Genomic DNA, 26,378 nt, shown 5'->3' with positions numbered 1-26,378 from the left:
ACAGCGCGCAAAGTTGAACTTCCCGTGCAGGTGTTACGACAAATTTGTTTTGATTTCCAAGTGAAGTGTCACTTCGTCTACGTTGCTACCGCCAGAGTACGAAGTATTATATAAACAGTAAACACATTGTTCATACCTCGGTGGAGCTTGAGTACTGTCATCTTGAACTATCGAGTGTGTGATCACAGAGCGAGCGAGAGAAATAGAAAGGGTGGGAGGGAATGGCTAACCGAACGGTGATGATCGGTGCCTATGCCTTCACAGTCCTCGCGTCCGTTCCTCTGAAGCCAAACCACTTCTGCTTTTCGGTTTCGCTGCGGTCCGTCGAATTCTGTTAAGTGCCGTTCAAAGATAACTCACGGTGTCAAAATTCGCCATCCGAATGTTTTTTCGACACTCAAAGGTTAAAGTCCGGTAAAACAGATCAGCGGATATCAACTTAGTAAAGTCGAAAGCTCAAATTTTTTACACTGTGACGCTTCAAGCAGTTCGATTGAAGCTGAAAGTCCTCGAGCTTTTTTCAGAGTTTGTGAAAGCTGAAGATTGGATCCTGGAAATACTGGCATAAACTTTGGAGCTGTAGAGGCGTTACTTTCACCATAATCACTTCGTTATGATCACTGCAGTGATAATAACTCCGTTTACCATTTGTCGAGTCGGATTCTAACTCGACTGGAGTAAAACTTTTTCCTCTCCCTCCGAGTTAATTTGCTCCTCAAAGTGAAGCGGCGTTATTCAGATTGAATCGCGGAAATTTCTTATTCTTTTTCATCGATAACTCATTGTCAGAGAAATTGTAATAGAGACGATTAAATTTTCCACCGATCGTTGGTATTGTTTTATCCGTCACGATGTGTTTCGTTTTTCGTAATCCAGAGATGTGTTGAGAATGGAATAAATTCAAATCCTGTTGCTGATCGTCACAGTGCTAAAATTCAAAGTGCAGTTAGAGTGAAGTGCAAGTGCCTCGAATTCTCGTGCTGAACAGATTATCCTCTTCTCTTCGGTTACTTCAAAAAGTGAGTGTTTTTACCCTCTTCAGTATTCCTTTTAATGACTTCCAAATATTACGATAAAAGCCTTTGGTTAACAACTTCCAGCAACCGTAACATCGAGACGAAAAGCTATTTCGTAATTTCCGAAGACGAATATTCTTAATTAGACGATTGCAATTAAAATGTAAAAATATTGGAAAACAGATATCACTTATTAATTTTTGATCCATTCATATAGTACAGTTATTAAAATCTCTTGGGGATGTAAAAATTATTAGAAGCAATGCATGTTTCCACAACGAATAGCTCACTCTCTAAACGTTATACATTTAATATGCAATTCCTTGGCAGCTATTAATAGTTGGGATATTATCTATATTCACAGAAGTGCTGCCAAGGAATCATAACATAACTAGGACACTTGACACTTGAACTGATTGTGAATTCTATTTCCTATTTTACTGCCTCAGCTGATAAAAAAAACGCTCGAAGCACGGTTTTATGTCTGACGTTGAGAAAAGCCAATGCCATGTATTATGTTATTGAGATTGGATTCCACACACAAGTCACTTTGTTAGCTGAGAAATTACAACGAAGACACAACAAATAGTATCACTTTTCCGAACGTTTTAAAAAGTTACCTGACAATGAATTACAAATTTTTATGCTTCAGGCATTTATAAATAAGACAGTGAAAATATTCAGCGAAATGAAACCATCTGAAGTTGTTGAATAATTAACTGTTTACGTGTAACGGATAATCAACTAATTCCAAAATACAGCAGGAAATTGAGCCGGAAATTACTAAACGCTTATTATTTCCCAAGTGTGAAAAAGCAAAGACTAATTTTTTAGCAGTTGTTAATAGAGGGTTACAAACCAAAAGAAAAGTCTTGAATAGTCGAACCCAAGTTTGTTGGTTGCGAAGGAGAAAGCTTGAATAACAAGAGTCGAAAAGTATCCTGATTTGAAACAGATGTGGAATTTCATTCAGTTCTTTTTTTAGCCAATTAATCAATCATCCCTTCACTGGTGCGAAATTTGCGCAATGAAGGAATCACGTGAATACAACAAACGTTGGGAGTCTTCTCGGAAATTGTTTTGGTGGAAATTCTCGAAGCCGAAGGGATGAATAGTCGAGCATTGTATCCAGGTCCCCACTTTTCCCGTTTTACTGTCTCTGTCATGAATCATTGGCCGCTCCAATCTTGTTATATTTGAGGGCATCCGAGCTTCGATAAGAAAGGTCAGGACATTTTCGCTCGTGAAACGAGCTGGAGAAGAATATACGTGAAAGAAGAACAATAAGGGACAAGAGACAAGCTCTAATCTCGGTTTGACGAGGTTGACGTTATTAAGGTTGTATTGCTATGATCCGTTTTTAGGTAAAGTTTGATCTTTTCGTGAGGAAAGACAGAAAAATCCGAGTTTTGCTTCGAAACATAAGATAATTTTGTACCAAATTTTTCATCTTACACCCATAAAACATAACTGAGGTTATTGCAAGCAATTTGGTTTGACTTCTTTTATTTACGTATGCAATGGCATAAGTGAATTAATCTTTTGTGATTTTCACATATGCTGTGCACGTAATTCAATTAATATTCGCTTCTCTGTTTTACATGTACACAAAAAATTTCCATGAAATATATAACCGATGTTTCGAAACTTCAGAAGTTTCTGGAATTCAAAAGTTCGTCTATTTAAATACAAAATTTGATTCCGAATGAAGATATAATACACTCATAATCTATAATCAAGCGTATCGCAAAAACTTTCGCGAATGAAATTGGATCCCTTTCGTATTCATCATTCGGCTAATGACAGATACAAATTTCTGACTCAAGACGCAATCAGCTTGGTTTTAGTATAAGTGAATCGTCACTTTGGTCTCCGAAATTTGAGAATTTGGGTCTAGTCCAAAAGGAACTGATTGATTAAACACGCGGTGCAGTTGAAACAGAAAGGCAAAGAGAATTTACGGTACCGTTTGACATATTTGATTCAGATTCTCGAAATTTGAGAAACCGTGTTCGGATTAACGAATGTTTTTCAACAAGGAAACTTCTGTCCTTAAACGCTGCGTGTCGTAATTTGGGACTTTACTGCACGCTTAAAACGCAGCCTGACGAAGTTTTCAGTTTGGAATATAAATCAGCCTGTATAACGGCGGTAAATTTTTTCGATGGATCATTGCGTCAAAATAGGTTATTTATCAACGCCTGAATCTCAGTCCGTCTTAGATCTTATTTTATTTATTTTTTTCGCATAGACTGTCGTTGATTCATCGCCGCGTTTCGTGTTTTTCGAATTCTCAATGGCTGTTGGCTCTCGGACGGTTTTGGATACTTCAAAGAGGCGCGAACCAGCTTCACTGTCACGATGCTAAAATTAATACCTGTTCCAATATACGCGCTGACTCTGTAATTTCATTTATATCTTTACGCCTTTCCTACGCAACTGCAAAGTCCAGTCACCACTGTTTCGTTTATCAGTCGAATCGCCTTCGTGACCTCGAGCTAATGCAAATCTCGTATTAGCTGATAAACCCAGCGACCAATCGCATTTAGTATCGTTAAATAAATCGACTTGTCCATGCTGATACTTCAGAAGTTAGATGACATCTAATTTTCTAGCTTGCCTCCGTCAGTACTTTAAAACTTTTTCCTTCTGTCAATTTTTTTCTTGGTGCATTGAATACTGCTGAGTAACTTTGCAACTGTGTTTAAGTTACTGTACGAACAAAGAACTTGAATTAGATGTTTTGGTCAGAAAAAATGCCCTATTCAGAACTCAAATCAAAATCAAAATGAGTCAAGTTTACGAGAGTAACACTTAAGGAAGTAATGAATAATATTGGGGAAATAGATGTTCATTTTATTGGATAACTCATTGTCAATAGAGACTGAATTTCATTTGAATTCGACTATCTACTTTTGAGTCAGCATCGGACAAAGAAATTTCTGTTTGCACTGTAATAATTCAGAAAATCGCTTGGCCGGTTTTGCTCAAAATTAATCGATTTTAAATTGAATTAATATTTGGACAATGGGTTTTTGCGATTCTGCTGGATTGAAAAGTATTCATTTTTGGAAAATGACTTAGGAATGGCATTAACAATTTCACTTGAACTTGATTATTTGTTCTGGATCGGGAACGATCGCATGCAGTAAAAATGTGGGAATCCGGTCGAAACCTGACCTTCATAATTTTCAGGATAATTAAAATCCCCTGAAACCACCTGAGTTGCAAACCCATTTTGGTAAAAAAAATTAATAATTCGTTTGTTAAAGTATTGCTAAGTCTATTTCAACATTTGCTTGGCCGAAAAATGAAGGGTTTCAATATTAAAGTAGTAAAGAACATCGAGAAATAAAACACGAAATGTTGAGTCGTTCGTGCTTGGCGGGTAAGTAATTAATTCATACATGCGCATAAGTTGTCAACAAAAAAGTTTTTGTTTTGTATTTGGATTATTTATAATGTCGGGAGTATGCAAGAACGTATAATAATATTAAGAATTTACACTACGTGCATCTGTTGACATAGTTTTTGGTCAATCGACAATTCATGAAAAATTAAATTGCTTTTCTTCGACTGATTTTTCAAATTGTTTAATCTTGGCAGTAAAGCCATCGATTATTTCCATCGAACACAATTTTTCAATCTGCAAGGTGTACACGGATTTAAAAAAACTTCTGTAATAAAAATTAATGTTCAGGGATTCTCTCTTATAGTCAGAAACTAGTAAAATTGAGTAGGATAATGAGTTAGGTAAATCAGATTTGTCAGTGAGAAGTGATGAATATATGAAATTACCGATTCATCATCTCTATTACCGTTTAAATCGTCATTTTTTAAATTAATTTTTTCACTATTGCAATGAAGTTCTCCCTTAATGTTGTAGAAAAGTCAGTAAAGTTTCTGCACAGTATGCCTACAGTGTTGAAAAGAGATTTATCAAATTTTAAGACATTGAAAATAGTGATATCTGAAATGTGTCAGTTTTTTGTTATGAATTGAACAAAGGATAATAAATTTCGAAGAACTATTTATTTTACATGAATAAATTGTATCGCTTCAACATAACTAAGCCAATCTGGGGGATAATATTTTAGGAGATTTGAGGATGAGAGAAAAGCTAATCTTCTCTCGAATGCTCTATCATATCAACCAACAACAAGATTTTAAGAAACTTTACACTTGTGCGCTTTGTTGAAATTACAAGTGACTTAATTAAGCAATAGTTTATCCCTAAATACGAACACTTTATGATGATAATGGATATGCAATAAATCGAAAATTGATAGCAAAAGTCTCTCCGTGTAGTCATTATATCTATATTTCCTAGGTTTTCATGTACAACGTTTGCAGAAAAATATTTTAAAACCACTCGCATTATAGCCAGTCTGATCTTGGTCAAGCTACATCAATTTAAGAAGCATCATTCACCGACAAACGATTTCACATTGATTTGGATTGAAATGGTTGAAATGCATTTTCATTAAGGACCTGACGAAAAAAATACCCTAAGCAGTTTTATCAATCAATTTATAAATAAATTAATTACCGACAAACGTTCGGGTAGGTTAATCAATTAACACACCACCGAAAATCGATTGAAGATAGAATCAATCCAATCGGGGTGGCTTAATGTATAGATGTGACTATTACGACCAGATGATGAGGGACAACGAATTCCCTCGAGTCCCAATAGAATTGGGTCAGTTAGTATGGATTTTGAAATCCCTGGCGAAGACTAGCGGCAGATCTACGAAGCAGCGATGCCAACCTACCAGACGAATATTTCTTTAAATGCCGCCAATGCAATTGTTTAGATTTTTTATTTACATGGTGCCGCAATAATTATTCATATTTCTCATTTTCTAAAGTGATGTTTGACGGTATTGAAACTCAATAAATACAAAAATACATAATATGTATAATTTTTTCCCTTTATAACATCGAAAATTTTCCGAGAAAGATATAGTGATAATTACCGAACGAAGTAACATAGACGGATTCATATCCTACAATCTGAATTGTAAGTATAAAGAATATAAAGATATAAAGAACTTTCATTTATATAATGTTTTCGTCTTTAATCTTTAGAACCACCAACTTGTCGAATAAGTGCGTTCGAAAATTGCAGACGCTATCTAATTGGTGAATTTTTTCTCAGGAACCTCACAATTGGTTGATTTTTCGTCAGTAGTTTCGATTTCACCGACCATTTTTAGAGCTTTCGCTATCAGTCTCGAGATTTTGTCAGAGATCTTCAGATTTTATTCAGCTTCCGGACACAACGACCATATTTCTTGATGAGAAAACAACTTTTCTTTTTTCTTTGAACGGACTCTAATTTCTCTAGATCTAGAGAAATTTCCTTATCGTTGGTAACGCTGCTACGAAGTACGATCTTCCGCAGTCCACTTATCACTCCGTCTACTGGTGGTGACTATTACTTGGCTTCTTCGGTGGGCTGAAAACCAGCTTCGTCTATCGGTACCACGTCGATACTATTATCGGTACGAAGATGCTCTACTTGGCAAGTTATCGTCCCACCACACTGTCAATTACACTACCGAAGCTACTGTCACTCAATTACAATACCGAAGCGGTTCACTCAATAAGTTGTCAATTTAGATAGGTTATGTTTCTTGTGATTGTGTGAAAATTGAAACCGAGTGATAATTTGGAATTCTTTGTAAAAGATAGCACTCGGTTTCAACGTTAACACAATCATGACAAACATAACCTGTTTAAATTGACAACTTTTCAAATGGACCGCTTCAGCATTGTAAGTGAGAAATAGGAATTGGACCGCATTCAAGTCTAAGTACGGGCTATAAATTCGAGTCAGAAACATGGCCGAACTGCTGAGCGCCGCGGGCCCTGCCAGGCGACCTAACAGCAGTTAACTTGCAAGCCCTGATAGCAACGCCACCTATTTATCGTTCTTTTTTACGAACTCCGCGAGGGAAAGAACGGTTCTTACTTTGCCACTTCTCGGCTAGCTACTACCGAGACCTGACCTGCTTTCGTGTATCGTCAAATATCTTTTGTGTACTAACATACCTCAAGTATCGTTCACTTTCTAATTTGGATTATTCGTTTTGCTATTCTGTATTTCTTATTTACCATGGTGAGCCTTTCAATTTGTTGCAGAATTGCAATTATCGCCCCGGTTTTTATTGTTATACTACATGGTACATCCCACTTTCTGGTGAGCGTGAGTGAGCGCATGTGCGAGTGCGTGTGAACAACGTCGCACCTTATTAAATTTCGTCTATTTACCGATTATTTTGCGTTTTGTTAATCTCTATGTCAATTTCAGTCTAGGACATTGTGTTTAAATTTTGTCAGTTTTTGTTGGATTACTGACCGTGTGCGTGTGTTCTTTCTTTTGAAGAGGTGGGCACCACCTTAGACGCGTCTTGTTATAAGCCCGTGTGTTTTCAGACCTACATTCCACCGCGTCATATCTTACGAATATTGTTTTCCCTCATTTATATAACTCAATAGTTTGGTACAAAATATCGAGTTCATATTTTTACTGTATCGTCTCGTTTTCCAACGCATTGATCATGCCGGACGTAATTTTAACAGTGGTATTGTAAACAGTATTATTATTTTTGTTCTATCATGTGTCGGTCTGTAATTGTTATTGTACATTTTCTTGTATTATTCTTATATTGTATTTTCTTCGTCTCTCCTCACTCTTCCCGCGACCTTCTGCACCGTGAACAATGCGGTACGTCGTGTTCTGTAATACCGACGTTTACGGTATTGCCACAATTTTGGCTTGTACAAGGTGGTATAGTCAAAGTCTGCCTTATCCGTCCCGTACGAATTTCTGTTTTACCCACTAACTATCTGGTTTTTTTCTCATCCCCCCTGCCGCCTCACGTTCCCGTTTACCGGCTGAGCGTATCGTTTGGTTAGGTTAATTTTTTTGATTAAATTTTGTTTCATTCATTGACATTTTGTTTGCGCCGGGTTTTCGTCTCGTTGGCACTTAGTGCCTGACACCCAACATTGATTCTGAATCTTGCTTCTGTTTGCTTTATTTTTATTTCGGGGCCCGATAGCACGCCTGTGCGATCCTCAACTTCCGCGTAGGACAAGCGCAGCGGCACGTTACAAAGTCTTGATCTCCCGTAATTATGCTGCATCCACATGGCAGAATTTGATTAGTATTGCGATCGCTGAAACTGGCCATGGATCAAAAATATCTGGTTACCGTTTTCTGGTGTTGCTTCAGAAACTTTTCTAACGGTTTGATGCGAGTGAATGTGACTTTAATTGAAACTGCTCTATAAGAGAGCACCGAGATATTATGTAAAATATTGAAAGTGTTTAATAGAAAATACACGATTTTTTTGACTTATTGGCCTTTAGACATGGTTCAATAATTTGTAGATGTATGACTGGTTCGAAAACCAAGTAAGAGCCACGCGTCAAGTTAGAAAACTGACTCGCGTGCATAGAGGCAGTTTAGAAGCTGGTCCCGAAATCTCACATAGCCAATTTCACGCCTCCGGTTAGTCACTCGATCCGAAAAGCAGACCGCAGACTTCCGGACGAAACTATTAACCCCAAATACCAAACAATGCTCGGTATGTGTGCTAGAGCCACGTCTGTTTACTGCCAATTAAAACATGCGGGTGTAATTCAGACACGCGATGCGCAGTAACAGCTTGCTTAACCCTATTTGAAAACACTTTTTTCATCCTTACGAATCTGACCAGTAATGGAAACACTCACTGTTAGTAGGCTAAAACAGTCGTGGATATACCTAATTCTATGATTTTGGTAAAAGGTGAAGAAGATATTTAAATATCGAGTCTAGTCATGGATTGCTGTGAATGTCCATTTTCTACCTCTCTTATTCTTCGTTTAAGGCAAAATGGCGGCCGTCGCTACATCGTGTTTACACAATCAAGTTAGGTTACCTGATAACAGAGAATCAAAGTCCATGTTGAATGCTTATCGTCAACGAAATTCAACAAAAAAATACCGATAGTCATACCCAGTTTCACGAATCTGGTGAAGAAGTAAGAAGATAATATTAGATACTGAGTCGATTCCCGAATTCTCATCTTCTTCCTCGTTACAAGTAATACCGTAGAATTCACGTTATCTTTGCATGTAATCAACTACAGTTACTCGGAACGGAATCAGAACCCATGATTAGTAATTTTTGTCCATGAAACTCATTGACATCACAAATATTTTTTGATGTTCGTGTATTATAATTTCAAGGTAAAATAATACGAACTACATTGCATTTAGCATGTGAAGTTTATTAAATGAGGTGTAGATTAACCAATTTACTTCAAACAGAATTAAGGTCCACGATAAATTCTTGTTCTTGAAATTCATTGAAAGAAATGTTCTCGATGATGCGTTTTGAGATTGAAAAATAATAAATTACACAGCAGCGATAGCTATGCTTTTTTCGGATTAGGCTTGGCGGCTTTGTACGTCATGGCAACTAATTTGAGTGGCAAGTGGTAATAAACTTGGGCTTTCGCACTGCGAATAATCTTTCTCACTTCGGCACGGCTCTTTTCTCTCGCTCTCTCTCTCTCTCTCTCTCTTGGGCCTTGCTACTTGTTCTGCTTTTTCGGCCTCTGAGTGGCAGCGCTGTACTTATGCCCGTTTCTAACCCGTTGTTGGAAAGTTAGGCAGGCACGCACGCAACCCTCTAACGTTTTGACACTTTTAGACACTTACGGACAGCCGACAGTGAATTAAATTAATTTAAACTTTTCCAGCTTAGGAGTTTTTGATGGCGGGGTAAATTCTCCGGCCCTTACTTATTCTCGAATCCACTCCTTGCCCCGTTTCTTTCTTTACCGTTCTAACAGTTGAATCATGTAACTTACGAGTCGCAAGTTTGATATACGAACCTTTGTTATCTACTCGTAGCCGTTTATTACAGAATTTGTTAATTAATATTTTTACCATCTTTTTTCCACCGTTTTCGAATTACTTTTTCCTCAACTTTGGTTTTGACCCAGCGGAAGCAAAACTTACCTAAAAGTGTTCCATTTTACGTTTTTGAAACTGGATCGCTTTACTTTGATCATTTTTGTTTCTGTCAATCCAAGACTATTTTGTACAACTTTTATGCAATTGAATCGGATTGATCAATTTTTGGCATACAAATAAAGGCAAACGCGAGGCATAAATTACGCCTGAAATTTTGACGGATAATATAAATAGAGTGATGTTGGACGTTCAAGAAATTTTTTTTCTCAAACCGCGTGTCATATTTTCCCTTAAGAAAATGTGCGCAGGGTGAGTTTCGACTGATTTGAAACATTCATCATGTGTCTGGAAACATATTCTGCGAGCTCTTTTCGTTTGCAGTAACATTAGGCGGATCGAAAACTGTCAGATTTCGATATTTCACCAACATTTACTTTGCGTTACATCTTTGTGATAAATGATCGGATCATCTTTTTTCACGAGAAATTGAAAACAAGCTTTTCCCAACAAACAGAATTTTCACAGTCAACGAAGTTCGGAATGTCAAAGAATTATATGAAATTCAGTAGTGAAATCAAGCTTAGAGGCTGACATTTTTTTTTTCAAAAGACTCGGCAATAGCGAAAGGAAATGTAAATTTGTTGCATGCGAAGAAAATCCGCGGTTAATAATCATGGACAATTTTTTAATAACAGTGAAGTTGAAAGCGAGATGTGGGGCGATGAATTTTCATCCGATCATGACAGGCGCTATGCAGGGTGGAGACGTTTTATTTTAATACTCTGACAAGCGACGTTCCCTGGGGGCATTCATGTACGCTCGCATCGTGCCCCGTCTGCTTGCTGACGACTGCTAATTGCCATTCTTAATTTTCCATTCTCATAACTCGTCGCCCGAGGAATCGAGCTGGAGTACCAATTGCGAATACATTTTTCGCACGTCACGTGCTCGTGAAGTAATAAAAGAAAAAAAAGAAAGTCAAATCAGGGATTGAAATGTGAATCTCAAGTTTATTGAGTTGAATTTCGATGAAAGAGTCCATCATTTATGTGAAAAATATTATAGGGGATTCAGCTCAGCTCGACCACCCTCCAGATTTCAACACTATCGATATTTTTTTATTTGATTTTTTTTTTCATCATACGTGAGTACACCTTCCTGATTTTTTAAAGAGTTTTTCTAGATTTTTCAGCGGCTACTTCGAAATTGAAAAGTTGTATCAACAAAAACGTCGTAACATTGGATTCGCATTGGAGCCAATTTCACGTGGGGAAAAAAACCAACCGAAACCGATTTAAAAGAAAGAAATGATATTTTGAGAATGTGGAGGTTTTCATTTTTTTTTTTTGTTTTTTACATATCTTTAGAATCAAAAGCTCATAGTCATTCATTTTTTAGAGAATGAAAACCTAATTATGCTTCCCTTGTGAGAATTTTAAGTGATAAATATTTTATAGTTGAATCTTTTTGACCGAAGAGTGAATGCAAGAGAAATTTATTACTTCTCAACCATCAGTTGTGCCATTTTCAGCAAGTGCTCAAAAATTTTAATGTTCTTTACAACATTTTTTGAATAAAAAAATTCGAAGTGTCGATGGCCAAAATCGGATTGTTAGTCTAATCTTTTGAATAATAGTACGATTACTTTGATGCAAAAAATATGATGCATTGAAGTGAGGTGTTATACCGAGCTTCTCACTAAAACAGAAAGAGAATGTGATTGAGTAGTCAAACTGATTATGATTTTTTGGGCAACATTTCATCGTTACAGAAAATCTGTCTCTGGTGAAATTTTCCTGTCATGGGACAGATTCAATTACCAATCAAACGCAGTAAGCATGAAGAGCTGACGGTAGAAATCGGACGAGTTTTCAAAGCAAAAGAGGTGAACTTTTTTTTCTCGACAATAAAAGTGATGAGATCTTCGAAAGTTTTGGCTCTCAGGACTCGGCCCTGCATCCGTCAAAAACGGCTGACTCAGGCGTCTGCTTAATCGTCCGCTCGTCGGCTCGTGCAGACAGCTTCGAACTTAACCGCGTCGGCAAAACGTCTCAAACGTCACTCAAATTTGACCGTGCGTACGCAGAACGCCTGTTAGTCGGTCCAGAGGCAGGGATGAGGGGGAGCAGGAGAGCCAAGGAGAGGGAAGAAGGGATGGGAAAGGACGAGGGCGGTGCAAATTGAATCCCGCGCAAGACGTGACTGCCCCCCGGGAACATTGGGGGAGGCTCGCTGAAAATCAAGACCCGATTTCCGACACAATGGATATGTAATAGTTGTATTGTACAACTTATTAAGGGGTAATGCGGCCTTGTAATTTATTTAACAATCTTTTCTTATTGGCTAAATGCTTCCTTAATTATTTAAAAATTATGCCCAAAAGTTCGTATGCGGTACGGAAAATTTTTTACATGGTCCGAAAAGTCGATTTTTCGAGTGAAATCACGATGCCGATTTGCAGGTAATTTGAAAGCTTGGTTTGAATGCTTGCTTAATTATTTAAAAAATTATGCCCAAAAGTCTATGTGAGAGAAATCTTTTCACATGATCCAAAAAGTCGATTTTTCGAGTGAAATCGCAAAGCCGATTTGCAGGTAATTTGAGAGCTTGGTTTGCATGATTCTTTAATTGTTTGAAAAATTATGCCCAAAAGCTTGTATGCGACGGAAAATTTTTTACATGGTCCAAAAAGTCGATTTTTCGAGTGAAATCACGATGCCGATTTGCAGGTAATTTGAGAGCTTGGTTTAAATGCTTGCTTGATTATTTAAAAATGGTGCTCAAAAGTGTGTATGTGAGGGAAAATTTTTGACATTGTTCAAAAAGTATATTTTTGTAACACCTGCACGGAAAGTTGGACATTGTGCACTGTGGCGGACGCGCAAAGTACCCGATTTCCCACAGTTCAAAGGTTTTAGGAAACATCACACAACTGTTAGGAAATGGTATTATCGTCATAGTAGGCGTAAAGCGGGATATTGAGCCCGGTAAGCGAACCGGTAAATCCTGTTTACGCCTACGTAGGACGAAAAATATTTTTCGTACCACGGGCGTGCTACTTTACGCCCTAGGTACGAAAATACCTGTTTCCTAATAGTTTTCTGAGCTGAATCGTGGTAACTAGCGCCATCTGACGTGATGAGTCGTGACTATGAACGCGTCCGCTGTATTGAAACACCGCGTCTACGTTCAGGTTAGACTGCAACACGAAGGCAATAGATTTGTGGCTAATTTGCCCCAAAAAAAACAGCTCCCTCAAATTGACGCGATTTTTGTAAAATTTTTTATTTGGGAAGAATTCTATCTACTTCACTAGATTTTGGCATCTTATTTTAAAAACTTTTACGTCTTTTGTACTAGATTAAAAATTGCGATCTACAGGTGGTCGTCCGTGGAAGTTATCCACAAAAAAGGAATTTCCTTTCATCAGTCACTCCACCGCCATTTTGTTTGAAAATAATGAAAAAAAAATTTCTTCTTGTACTTCAAGACTTATATTAACACGCATAATAAACAAGTTGAAAAAATATTAATTAGATTTTCTTAGATGAATTTGAAAAAATAGCGTGGACCTGGGTAAATCATGATGCTGAGTAAAAAACCATGTTTCTTTCATTTGCATTGTTTTCTCTTACTGAAAATTAATAATTATCATCCATTATTCGAAATTCGGTATTGTTGGAGTGGCTTTTTTACCCAGGTATCCCATTTTGCTCTTCTGCAGCGCTCGAAAAACTTCACTTTACAGATATCCCATTTCGCCCCAGCTGCCTTATTTTGTCACAGGCTGCTCATTGTGATGAAAATATAAGCAAAATTGGGGTATTGTTTTTTAATTATTTGGAGACGATTTGGGGATCAGTCCTGAAAAATTTGTCAACATCCGGAATAAGGACCATCCTAGTGTGTACGTATTAGGGTGTCCATTATTTTGGTGATTTTGGATTTTTTCCGGTTGCGCCCCAAAAATATGTTCGTTTTATAAAAAAAAAATCCCCTATGAATATAAAAACTTTATGATTTTTTGAATTTGATTTTGTGAAGTATAAGAGAGTTTTGAGATTCAATGTGTTTGTTTGTTTCCATGTTACGTTGGATGTATAAACATTGTTCTCAATCATCAAGTTGATTTTTTCAGTCAATTTTAGTATATGAAAAAAAAATAATAAGCATCGAAAATTTTTGTCTATTTTACATTTAAAATTTCAATCGCCCTCCGCGTTTCATTTTTCGGGAGGCATCTGATTTACTATTTTTCTCCTTCCTCCGATTGCTAAATTTTTTAATACTGCAGGTATCCCATTTTATCTCAGGAATTTAATTTTTTTATACTGCTCCTTTCCTGAATCATTAATTTTTTGGGTTTCCGATTTTGTCCAAGGTATCTGATTTTGCCTCGGCACCACCATTTCTAACACGTTGTTATTTTGATTTCTCAGCCAATTATAAAATTTCTCAGGTATCCCTAAGTACCATTCGATATCTGTGATTGACATTGTTCTGAGCAAACTGCACGTTCGAAAATCATTGAAAAACCGCTCCATGAGAAGCCCCACGGATGCGACATATTTTGCGATTTTTATTTCGTCGAGATCGCGATCGATACATGATGTTTGATTCAAATCAACCCGTTCACTTAAAAATGAAAGTATTGACTCAAAATGTCTTTATTTGAGCAAAGAAACACTTTTTGGACTATTTTGAAATGTGGACATGTTTTAGAAATTACTTTTTTTCTTAAAAATTTGTGATTATCTCGAAATATGAGAATAATTCTACAAAATAAATAGCATCAATCTATTTGTCAGAAAATTTTACGCTTATCTCATGTACTTGACAATTGTTTAATGTGCATTATATCTCGAGCAAATCGTAAAAAAAGAAATCCAGATTGTATACCATAGTGTGGAAAAAAAGTGAATGGGTTAAGTCGTCGTTGTTTTGACCGGTAAAAAAAGAATAGTATATCTGAAATTTGTATACTAGATTCTTATTTTGGCCAAGTGATGTGACCTAAGTAGAATAACGTGGTATGATATTGTCTTGATAACTATCAGTAGCATTTTTTTCTCTTGTGGTCTACGAATTTCGTTTCGAAAATTATACAGTGAGTATGAAAGTACCGACAATGTTACATTACATGTATAAGTTTTGTTCCAACCACCAGAGAGAAAGTATTCGGTAAAACAAAACATTCGAACCGGCATCAAATAATGGGGTAACGAATGATAAATATTTCAGATCGCGTGCAAAGCAACGCGGTCCGTTTGGAAATAGGTCGATCCGCTAACTGTCGGTTGAAATCAATATTTCAATACGTCAATTGTGTAACAACGAAGCGGATAGGTCAGTAAGTCTTTCCAATATTGAACCAAATTAAATGCCAACGTCGATGCCTACTGACAAGCTAAATTTTCCCCCTGAAGAATCATTCGTGCTCGATTAACAAATATTTTTCAACAATAGTGTCTCAAGCTGGATGCTTAATTTAGCGTAAAAATTTATAAAAATAATTATCTTCGTAGAAAATGAACGATTTCACTAAGAGTGTTGCAAAGCTTTTGAAAATTGAGCGAACAATTGGAAATGAGATTAAAAAAATTCCATTTTCGACTATCAATTTTTGTTGTTAATTCCTGAATGAAATGTAAAATTTTGGAAAAAAAAGTATTTTAAAGTGAAAAGTTGATAAGATTATTGACGTTATATATTATTAAAGACATGCCACATTGTATACGAACGAATGTACATCCGAAGTCTTTCTGCTTTACACAGTTAATTCCGTCAGAGTCGAAGAGAAGGAATAATAAAAAGAAGAAAGGCAATGGCGCTGAACATTTTTTGCGCGCAGGGTTGAATTGAATTCTAATTAAAAGACGCGTTGGAATTTCAGCTCGAAGAAGGACAGTGTCTGAACAAATTAGCGTGGGTAATCCAAAGTAATTAAATCCAGCAGAAAGCGAATTAAGTTGCTGGTCGTGCTGCGACAATTGTGAAAACTAATTAGATCCTTAGTCGCAGCCTTGGGGCCAGTTAACAAATGGCCGTCGGAAGCTGAGCACAAAGCTGCGAATTGTTCGTGTTTTTCGTCTTGTTTCCCGGTCAAAGGTGAACCCTATAAATATGTCAGGCACCTGCTGATTCATGGATGCGTTGTGCGGAGCAGAACTGTGAAAAGCTGAAAAACTGGAAAGAAAACGAAACGAAAGTACTTTATACCTTCGTCTCGGTTTTCTTGCTGAGGTGAAATTCGCCGTACCGAAGCATGAATTCCAAGGAGTTAGCCATCGGCTTCAGCAATTGCCGACGATGTAATTAGGCTAAAAGCTATTGCGTAAGCCTATCCGTAATTGCTTTATTTTAAGAGCAACCCGCAAGCTCTTTATTCAGCAATTTCATTTTTATTTTATTTTTTTTCATTCCGAAGAAGTCCGTCATAGCTATGATAAAAAAACATCCCACTTCCCTTTTTCATTTCAGCACTTTTATTCACAAATATTTACCCTGGGATCAGAAATTATCTTATCATCGAATTTCTTTGCACCAAATGTCGAAGAGCGAACACAAATAGAGAACGGAAATTTTTAAGAATTGATCAAGGATGTATAATCGAATCAAAAATCTTGACGAACACAAGAATGATTTCACAAAAGTCCAGAGTTCTGTTCCAAGGCAATGAAATGACATTTTCGATTCTGTGATCGTTTATACGAATTTTTTCTAACAATATTGCGTTATCATGGAAGGACTGAGTGAGAACTTTTTTTTATCACGAGACAATATTTAAAACCAGTGAATATAAACTAAAAATCGATTATCCACAGTTTCAAAGCGATTCCATCATTGGCTCGTATTTCGAATATGAAAAAGGCATCGTTTGTTTGATTTCATTAGACTTTAGTTAATTTTGTGCTTAAAGAAAATTATTGTCAATCAATGCAGGGAAAAATTTTTTTTAATCAAAATTTAAATGGAAAGACCTTCACATCTACTTTTCAAACTACGTTTTTATTGTTCCACAGTTTTATTAGTGAACATATCGACCTTTAATATCGAATAGCGAAAAAAATTGTCGAATAATTTAATCAATGACGAAGTGAAATAATAAACACATTTTTTCACTTTCTTTGGTAAAACTTTTAAAAAAAGGGAACATAGTTGTTCATGTAGAATTTCCAACTATTTTTTAAAGCAAAAATTTTTTAGAAAAAGATTACACAGAAACTGAGAGTGTTCAAATAGCGTAGAAAGTGATGAATGAATAGAGTTGAGTCTGATTCAGTGTTTGGCAGAGACGGAACAATCTTAATAAATCCAGTTAAAAATTAATGAGGAATGTCTTTGCAGCAGCGTTTTTTTTTTTTTTTTTTCTATCCTGCGCTTCAAAGTTCGATTTGAAAACTGTAGAGATTTCGTCCCTAGCCATTACAGCCTGATAACTATTCATTCATTATTTTCCAGACTGTTGTGCGACTCTTCGGCATATAATTTAGTTAGAAGTTTTCCTTCGGAATGAGTTTCACGCCGAGTGTTCTCCGTACAACTGGGAAGAGACACTTTCGCCTACTTGCGCTTGTAAGCCGGGGTGAGAATTTCTCCCCATTCCTCAGTCTCGCTTCTGAAATTCGTATCCAAGTTTCTCTGATTTCTGAGGAGCCCAACTCGCGAGACAACAAGTTCCATCGAGTGATAAATCACTTGATAACAACATCCGTTCACTGCCGGTTCGGCATGCTCCCATGTTTCCGAAACATTATTGTTAGAAGCGGAAACTTTCTCTGCTAATTTGATAATCAACATTTTGCTGATTGCTCGACGAAGAAACTGAGCAGTTTTTTAGTGATCTCGATAATCCTTCTCGAGCTCCAAATAATAATGCTTCACTTTCTATATTCGTTGAAGTTTGAAGTGTTTCACATGAGATTCTGTAGGAATTCTTGCATTCGGTAATTGTCAAGTGTACAACTCAAGTTCCTGTGATGAATCCAATTATGGATTCAATGAATTAGATCAAGTGATCAGCGTTGTTCGGAATGTTTAGCCTGACGGCTCTTTCAAGCAGATGGCCATCCACAAGCCCGACCACGTAAAACTAATATCAACTTTTTATTTAATTAGTGCGTTTAACTACCTAGTAACATGGTATAGCTCTCTCGGTTAATTATTGGCCGTTCGGTGGGAGTTCTGGCGGTGTTTTTTTTTTACCCCCACAAAATGAGCCGGTCTTAAACAAACTCTTGGTGATTGGAAGTCCGCCTGGGTATCGTGCGTGACCGATTCCCTCTACGGATGCCTTTTGGGTTTTGCTTTCTGCCGTATTCGAAGTCGGATTTTTTCCAGGAATCGTGTTTATCCCCTTGAAGCATACGTTTTTCCTTGCAGTTAAATTCGTTTAAACTGGGTATATATACGAGTTCTCGAAGTCGCTGATTTTAAAAATGGGGTCAAAATTGAAAATGGCGGATCTAATATGCCGGACGGGAAATTTTAATGTGGTCGGAATGACTCGAAAATGCACACTCAGAGGTTTTTTGAGTCACCAAGTACGATTTGATCCGCCATTTTGAATTTGACAATTCTGACGGCGCGGCGGATTCGTTTTCAGCGACCCCGAAAACCCCCGAGGAACAAAATTCAAGCGAATAGGATTGATTTTCATATTTTCAGTCCACCACATTGTATCTGCCATCTGAAATTTTTAAATTCTGACTTTGGATTTGTTTTTAGCAGCCTTGAAAACCCATGATTACCGAGTTCTACTTTTTTAGTTCCCATACCCTTCCATTAATTACATTAATTCAGCAAAATCATCAATTGTGCAACAGAAAATGACAGCGATTTGTCAAAAATTGAATATAAATCTTGAATAACCGATTCAAAAAAGGTGTCATATATACATATGTATGAGACGCTGTGCCGCAAAGGGTTAAATCATAAATTTCGTTACGTTTTTTATATACAGAATGAATTCCTATTGACTGCACGCTCTGTCGTCTGCTAAAATTTAATGCGCACGCGCTACAATCCGAGAGCAGTGGTTTCCCAGGATAACCAACCCTCGTAAATTTAAATGACGGTCCGCTGCCATGAACGTAACCTCAAAAATGTTCACAGTTGTCGGTGTTGAGCATAACTGCCAGAGATAACTGACAAAATTTTTGAGGTTACGTTTATGATGGTTGGTCACCCTGGCAAGCAACTGCTCTCGAATTATGGCGCATGCGCATTAAATTTTAGCAGACGACGAAACGTGCAGTAGTTAGGAATTTCCGATGTATATTTATGGCACACAATATCACAGAAGCATTGGTTATGCATCATATTTTCATAGAGCAGCTAAAACGTTGGAGGAATGTACAAGTTTTATGTGGGAATTTAAGGGTAGCGCTAACCTGAGAGCTATAGAAAATTTTTACAGCGCTTGGTGCTTCAATGCAAGCGAAATAACGGATGGAAAATAATTGAAAAAATAAAATCCGAATACTGGAAATCTCCATTTTATAACAAAAATAGAAAAGTTCAACTATCACAAAAATAACTCCCTTGCGTCTTTGAGTTGGCTGAGATTTGTAAAACTGTTTACAATCCAACATATCGAAAACTTCAGAATCGTCAAAGTATCCTTTAGACTATAACGAAACTGATTTTCGATAAACATAGATTTAGTTTACTTAACCCTTTCAGTCTTGCATTTTTCATCTGCACCGATTTCGATGAAAATTGGTATTCGGGGGTTTTCGGGGTCGCTGATTACGAATCCAGCATTAGATTTTCAAAATTCAAAATGGCGAATCCAATATGGCGGACGTGAAATTCCAAATACTTATCAATTCTTCTAAAACTTTGTAGTCAGGGGTTTTCAGGGTCGCTGATTACGAATCTGGCATTAGATTTTCAAAGTTAAAAATGGCGGATCCAATATGGCAGACGTGAAATTTCAAATACTTATTAATTCTTCTAAAACTTTGTAATCAGGGGTTTTCGGGGTCGCTGATTACGAATCTGGCATTAGATTTTCAAAATTCAAAATGGCGGATCCGATATGGTGGACGTCAAGTTTTATATCTTATATCTTTCTGCTCAATATTTTGGCCTGAATTTAGTCATTTGGGGGATTTTGGAATGGCTGATCACGAATCTGAAGTCATAACTTCATAATTTCTAAATCCAAGATGGCAAGTGCCATCTTATCTTTCTTTGTCTATATTCGTGTCTCTCTCTTAGCCCTACCCGGAACTAACGACGAGGACGTGGAGAGCATCTAGTTCCACTGTTTTGTTTGTTTTATTCTGTTTTCTTGTTTTTTGTTGCTTTTTTCTGTTTTTAGTGTTTTTTTATTGTTTTCTTCTTCTACTTGTTTTTTTTCAATATCTCTATTATGACGCACGCATGCACATATATGTATATATCAATGATAATGATAAGGAACCACGAATTTTAATTATCTCAAATTTCATTTCAAATTAACTGAAATATTTATTTCTAATGTATGTTTGAAAGAATATTCCTGATAAAGTAAGATTTTACGTGATTGAAATTTTTATTGTCACATTGCCCAATTGGATCGACTATAGCGGATCCACCATTTCGAATTTTCAAAATCTGACCTCATATTCGTGATCAGCGACTCAAAAAACCCCTAGATACGTATTTTCAGAGGCCTTTGTTCAATACTAGAGCTCTGAGGTGATTTTTTAAAAGGTGGGACCGTAGCGGTCTCACTATGACTGAAAGGGTTAAAACTTCTTGTTTTTGCAATTGATTACGTGTTTCAAGATTTTCTGGAACGATTGCATCGAATCATTCAAAAAGACAGGTCGACTGAGAAAATCGTGCATGTTTGGGAACATTGACAATTTTGCAAAATCATAGTTTTCAAATTCACTATATTTTTGGAGCAATCTGCGCCAATGGTAAAGCAGTTTTCTCCGGCAAACTGTTCGAACCTTCGATTCTGAAGGTTCTATTATTCGGTTGTTCACTAGCTTCTCCAGCATAATAATTCCCCACGTTCATTTCACCCCTGGTGATATCCATCCGAGGCATTTTCCGTCTATTTCGCAAAGTTTGCGAATAAATCGGATGAGAGGGAAGGGGGGGGATTGTCGTTTCAGGTTGAAAGAATATAAAACTTTCGTCTTTTCTCTTCTCTTCACCCGTACGAATTCCAACGCTACGGCAGAACGCTGAACTTGCGTATAATCTTCTCGTATCTTTTTTCCCTCGAGGCAACTTTATTAGGCGGGAATTTTTTAAGTTTTCATATTCTCGCGCGTAAATGCACCCCGTTTTTCTCATACTGGTAATCCAGAACCTTATTCCTGAATAATTCTGCCAAATCTTGGTACACACCTTCAAGATCTGCTGCTTTCTTATTCCGCTCACTTCGTTCATCATCCCAGAAAAACAGGGATAAACTCCGGTTATCTTTATTTATTATTTTCCAAATCTGAATTTCGAATAACTGCATGCGTGTAATAAATGAAAACTATATTCAATGGCAAAGAGTAACGAATTTCCGTGATTTTGCGGAATCGAATGACAAAAAAGCGGAAATTCTCCACCTTTGATACATTCTACCGGTCATAGAGTCGAACTTTTGAAATTATGTTACAATTGAATTCCGATCATGCAGCAGAAGCTGCAATAAACTGAAAATGTACAAAGTTGCTGTGTAAATTCACGATACCGAGGTCTTCTTATTAAAATAGCAATCATCACCTTTTTATTTTCGTCATCTTCATTTAATGATCACAAATTTATATACTGCAATTCTCGAACGTTCAAGCCCTAGATTTATTTCCTCACGATTAAAGTCCAAACTGCGATTCAGAGATGTTTCATCGTACAATCGGGCTTTTTTCTCCTAAATTTGGAACGTGCCGAAGTTGCTTTTCACGTACTGAATAATTCAAGTAACTGTCAACTACGCGTAATTATAAATGTCCAATAAAAATAATAGCAATGGAATGCGATCCGAGGAAAATTCTGATCGTACTTCAGACCATACAAAGTTGGAAATAAGATCAGATAAGAGCCTTGTTTTCATGCCGCTTGATCGATTGATTTGGCGTAGCTTCCATAACTAGCTGTCTCGTTACTTGGCAGAGTGCTTTTCAACTTTTTCCCACCAGAATTTCTTCCATCAGCTCCTCGACTCAGGTTATTTTATTCCCGTTTCCTCCAAACCGAAGTTATAAGATATATAAGCATCTTCGAGGTTGTACATTATGTATGATTTATCGGTAAAGAACGATCAGAAAAAAAACGGCAAAAAGAGACCAGCAGCGAAACAAAAAAAAAGTAAAGAAAGAAAAAAAGGGAACGAAACTTGCACGAATGTTTATAACTGTTGTAAACTGAAATTAAAGTCGATAAATGAAATATGCCGAGACTCTCGCATACAGTTCGTAAAACTTTTACTCCACGTTTCTTACCTACGTTGCATGTATATGTATATATATATTTGGACTATTCCATCGGTTCTCACTCAGCCATCCAGCCTTAGAAAATAAAAACTGGTTTTTTCTGTGCATTGATAAGCAGTTTGGACTTATTTTTAAATTATTGTTCAGACCGACATGATTACACTCGGTAACATATGGCAAAAATTATGAAAATCGTTTGCAATGTATAAATATGTCCAAATTTTCCCTGAAAAAATTCACGTCTCTTAAACAGAATGTTGTGTTTTCATGTTTCGCTGAACCAAAATGTACTTTTTTTTTCGTTAAAATGTTGTGTCCTTCTTTCTACGGCGAGCTTCAAGCTGCACAAGGTTTGTCAAAAATTGATCTAAAAATTGTGCATGCATAAAGTTTTCGGCCTGTTCGTCGGTGAAAAAATCACAAACCAAGAAATCTTAGCTGATCCTCTTGGCGAGATGTTCACTTTTTAATGAGTTTTAAATAATTTTTTCCAAAACGGGGTGCCAACTTCACAGAGGTCTGCATAACCCAGGACAAACTCTATTTCCCTATTTTTCATAGACCTAACAATGCAAAAAGTGGTTTATATTGAAAAATAATTGAAAAATTATGGAAATTGAATATCTCGCAAAGAGAATCAGCTGGGATTCCCCGTTTTGCGTTTTTTTTTCACCCGCGAGTCGGCTGAAAACTTTCTGCACGCCCAATTTTTGGATCAATTTTTGTCAAACCTCGAAGCTCACCGTGTTTCATAAGAACTTGTTTTTTCGTAGTGGTATTCGAAAAAGACGAGGGTCAAATAAATTCCCTCTTTCCTTTCGTAATTATTTTTTTTTTTTTTTTTTTTCGCCCTCCTTGCAATCCTCTCGTAATATATTTTGTCGGCTCGATGTGACCAGTTCGCCGGGCTTTGACGGTCGACGTATAAACGTCGGTCCCCTTGCAACCCGTCCAGTAATATATAGGGGTCGATACCCCTGGGATGGCTTGAACGCAGGCGGGTATGGCCGAACTTGTTCGTTATAGCTACAACATACCATTCCATAAGCCACCGATGTACGAAAATTGCCTTTTTAATCTAGATTATTCTGCAAGGGTACAATACACGCCTACCTGCTCTGTTCGGCTCCTCTTCGTGTCGTGTACCTTCATTTCGACCCTGCGCCAACAAAAAACTCTGCCTTAATCAACCTTTTTCAACCCTTGTCGCAGTGACCGTTCGCTAGTCCTGCTAATTTATGACTGCACACTGAATTACCTCCCGGCTCGAGTAACTAGAAATAAGATAAGTTTTACCAAAATCGATGAAAAAAAAAAAATAAAGCTCGTTTACTCTCAATGATGAATAGAAGTTTCATTGATTACACCGCTCGATATAAAAAAAAAAAAAAAATTGTATTTTTGGCTCTGGGTTGAGTTAATTGTTTTTTTATTTTTCATACATCGAAACAACGGATAAACATATAAACTCCTCTTAAAGTTTGCTTTTGTAATCTTGGTAGATATAATAACGATTTAATAATTTCGCTAGAGCAAGTCTACAGAGATTTTGTGCCTGGGATTTGTGTACATGAGTATCATATGTTGAGTGATAATTACTATGTTTCGAAAATGTTTAATTTTGCAGGAGAGTACTATTTCAGAATTGAAGAAAATCTATGATGTCAATGGTATAAACCGGAAAAACATTATTTTTGAATAAAGGTGATCTGAATGCGATATTAAAATTTGTTTAATTCTTATTTACAATAAATATTTGTAAGAATAGGTGATTTTTGTCAAGAAAAGAAATATCGTTGTGGTTCCTACATAAGCAAACTTCATCTAATGAAACTATTATTTCTGTTATTAGTTAAGTAGAAGAAATCAAGATTTGACGTCTAGAACTCAAATTCAAAATTTGTGTTGACCGATGTTATACGTATCGAAGTAATCGAGATTACTTTACAATTGGACATTCCTTTATTCATCAGATGAAAGTTTTTCTATGTTGGGAAAAAAATTACGGCACTTGAAAATAAGCCCGCTAGATGCGCTCGAGTAACTAACTTTGTAGATAGACAGTCACGTCTAGTTTTATGTTCAAGTTTCCACCGTCTTAAGGTGCGTCGAATATGAATGTTTATTCTTGTATTACTCTGTGATGTAAAAGCCATAACTCTTAATACATACCATATCTTTTTCAATAATAATTCTCTGTGAGATTAATTCTAACTTTCTAAGATTCTGTAATCCAATTTGAAAATTAAACTGATTAAAATGTTGCATAATTTTGTGAAGAATATACCATTGGAAGTAGAAGTAACGCTGAAATAAAGCCTTGTTTTCGAAAAATAAAATTTTCTCTAATCATTCTGTAGTTTTTTTACTGCGTTTTGAACAGTATTTGATTTTCATGAACTTGTATTTTCACATTCTCTGCCCCATAATAAAATATCCCAAATATACAGAATTGTTCCGAGTTCATCGGGAAATGTTAGAAAAATTTAGAAAAAACTATCGATTGCATTTATTCGGGGAAAAAACTTTCACGTATTTATTTCGAAACGCTGCAATACTGCAAAAACATCGTTATAATGATAATTCTATATTGCAATTGTAGTAGAAACATTGCAGACTAATTGCCGACTATAATATCGACATGAAATTCTTGCTGTGCGATGTTGCAAAATAGCTAAAAATTCTACAATGTTTTCGAAATATCTATTTCAGAGGTTACGAAGTTACGTTGCCGTAACGTTTCCGAAACATATTAATCCTTGCAAATTCACATTGTTGCAATATAGCTGCAACGTTACGAAATGCTTCTGGAGTATATCAATCCTCGTAGAGCAACGTTTGCTGCAATGTTTCTGGAATATTGAACGCTATGAGAAGAAATGCAGAAAGGGTTGAGAATCTGGAACTGTGAATCGACAGGAGAAGAGTGGGCGGGCGAAGATGGCCTCTAAACATCCTTTGGTGTTCGGAACGACCATACTTGGTACACGCGTCGAGGGACCAGAGGGTTAAAACACCCCTCGGTGAGTTTGGTCTGAGTGCAGGAGTGAAATATCGCCCTCTGGGAGGAGACCCGAGAAACGGAGGATCCTGCAAGATCCAAGTCCATGTCAACCGCCTGCGACGAAAGCCCTTAAAATTGTAACGACTGGTTTATTGGAGTAACCAAGAACGTGCAGGAAATCATTGCAGAAGCTTCTTGGTTTAAAGTTCAGAAACTACCACGCCTGGGTCTCGTGTTGAAATTCAATTTCTTTTTTTTCCGTTGCTCCTTTTTCTTCCTTCTTTTTTTTTTATCATTCATGTGCATACCCCACACAGCGACGTAGGTGCGAGCGCACCTAATTGTTCAAAGGTTTTTTTTAATGGGGAAAAATAGAGGCAAAGGCAATGCTTACTGAGGTGCGTAAGCAAAGGACGCCGTACGGCGCGACGTTTTTCAATGTGTACATATTTTTTCTTCTCTCCGCATTGCGTGCCGCCATAAGACTTTGAAAATCACCGAGTATGTTTCGCCCGTGTTTCAAACTACCTACTCCTCTTCGTTTCTTTTTTTTTCTTTCTTCCGTTTTCTTTCAATCTTTGATGTTTTGATTCTTGGAATACCGACGACGGCACAACGCAGAGACAATTATTCACCAGCTTGGGAAATTCCAGAGCGATAGTTCTAGGATTTATCACTGAAACTTGAAGTATTCTTCACGTCACAGCGGAGCTTCAAAGTACCCGTGTATAAACTCGCGGATTCAAGAGGATCTCGTTTAACGATTCGACTTACCAAGTAAAAATACAGTTTTAACGTCTCCGCGAGATCAGCGTGTGTTTTCCATGAATGAAAACTCTTTCATTTTACATCGCGGTGTTTTTGCAATTATCAGACACTGTTTCTTCAAAATCAGTATAGGGAGTGTCGATAATGAGTGTGACCGAATTTTACAAAATCTAGTGAAGGAAAAAC

At 36.8% G+C, this 26,378-nt stretch overlaps 1 protein-coding gene across 1 annotated transcript in view; it reads left to right on the top strand.

Moving 5' to 3' along the window:
- The first annotated feature begins 265 nt into the window (after window positions 1–265).
- Window positions 266–26,378, top strand: part of LOC107219858 (cytochrome P450 4C1-like) — a 39,440-nt gene continuing 13,327 nt past the window's right edge. The window contains exon 1 of the mRNA XM_046731618.1: window positions 266–1,019. The gene's annotated coding sequence lies outside the window, so the exon portion shown is untranslated. The remainder of the gene's footprint in view (window positions 1,020–26,378) is intronic.

Source organism: Neodiprion lecontei, chromosome 2 (assembly GCF_021901455.1).
Source record: "Neodiprion lecontei isolate iyNeoLeco1 chromosome 2, iyNeoLeco1.1, whole genome shotgun sequence".
Classification (NCBI taxonomy): Eukaryota; Metazoa; Arthropoda; class Insecta; order Hymenoptera; family Diprionidae; genus Neodiprion; species Neodiprion lecontei.
The sequence above is the reverse complement of the archived record's forward strand: the minus strand, read 5'-3'. Positions and strand labels throughout refer to the sequence as shown.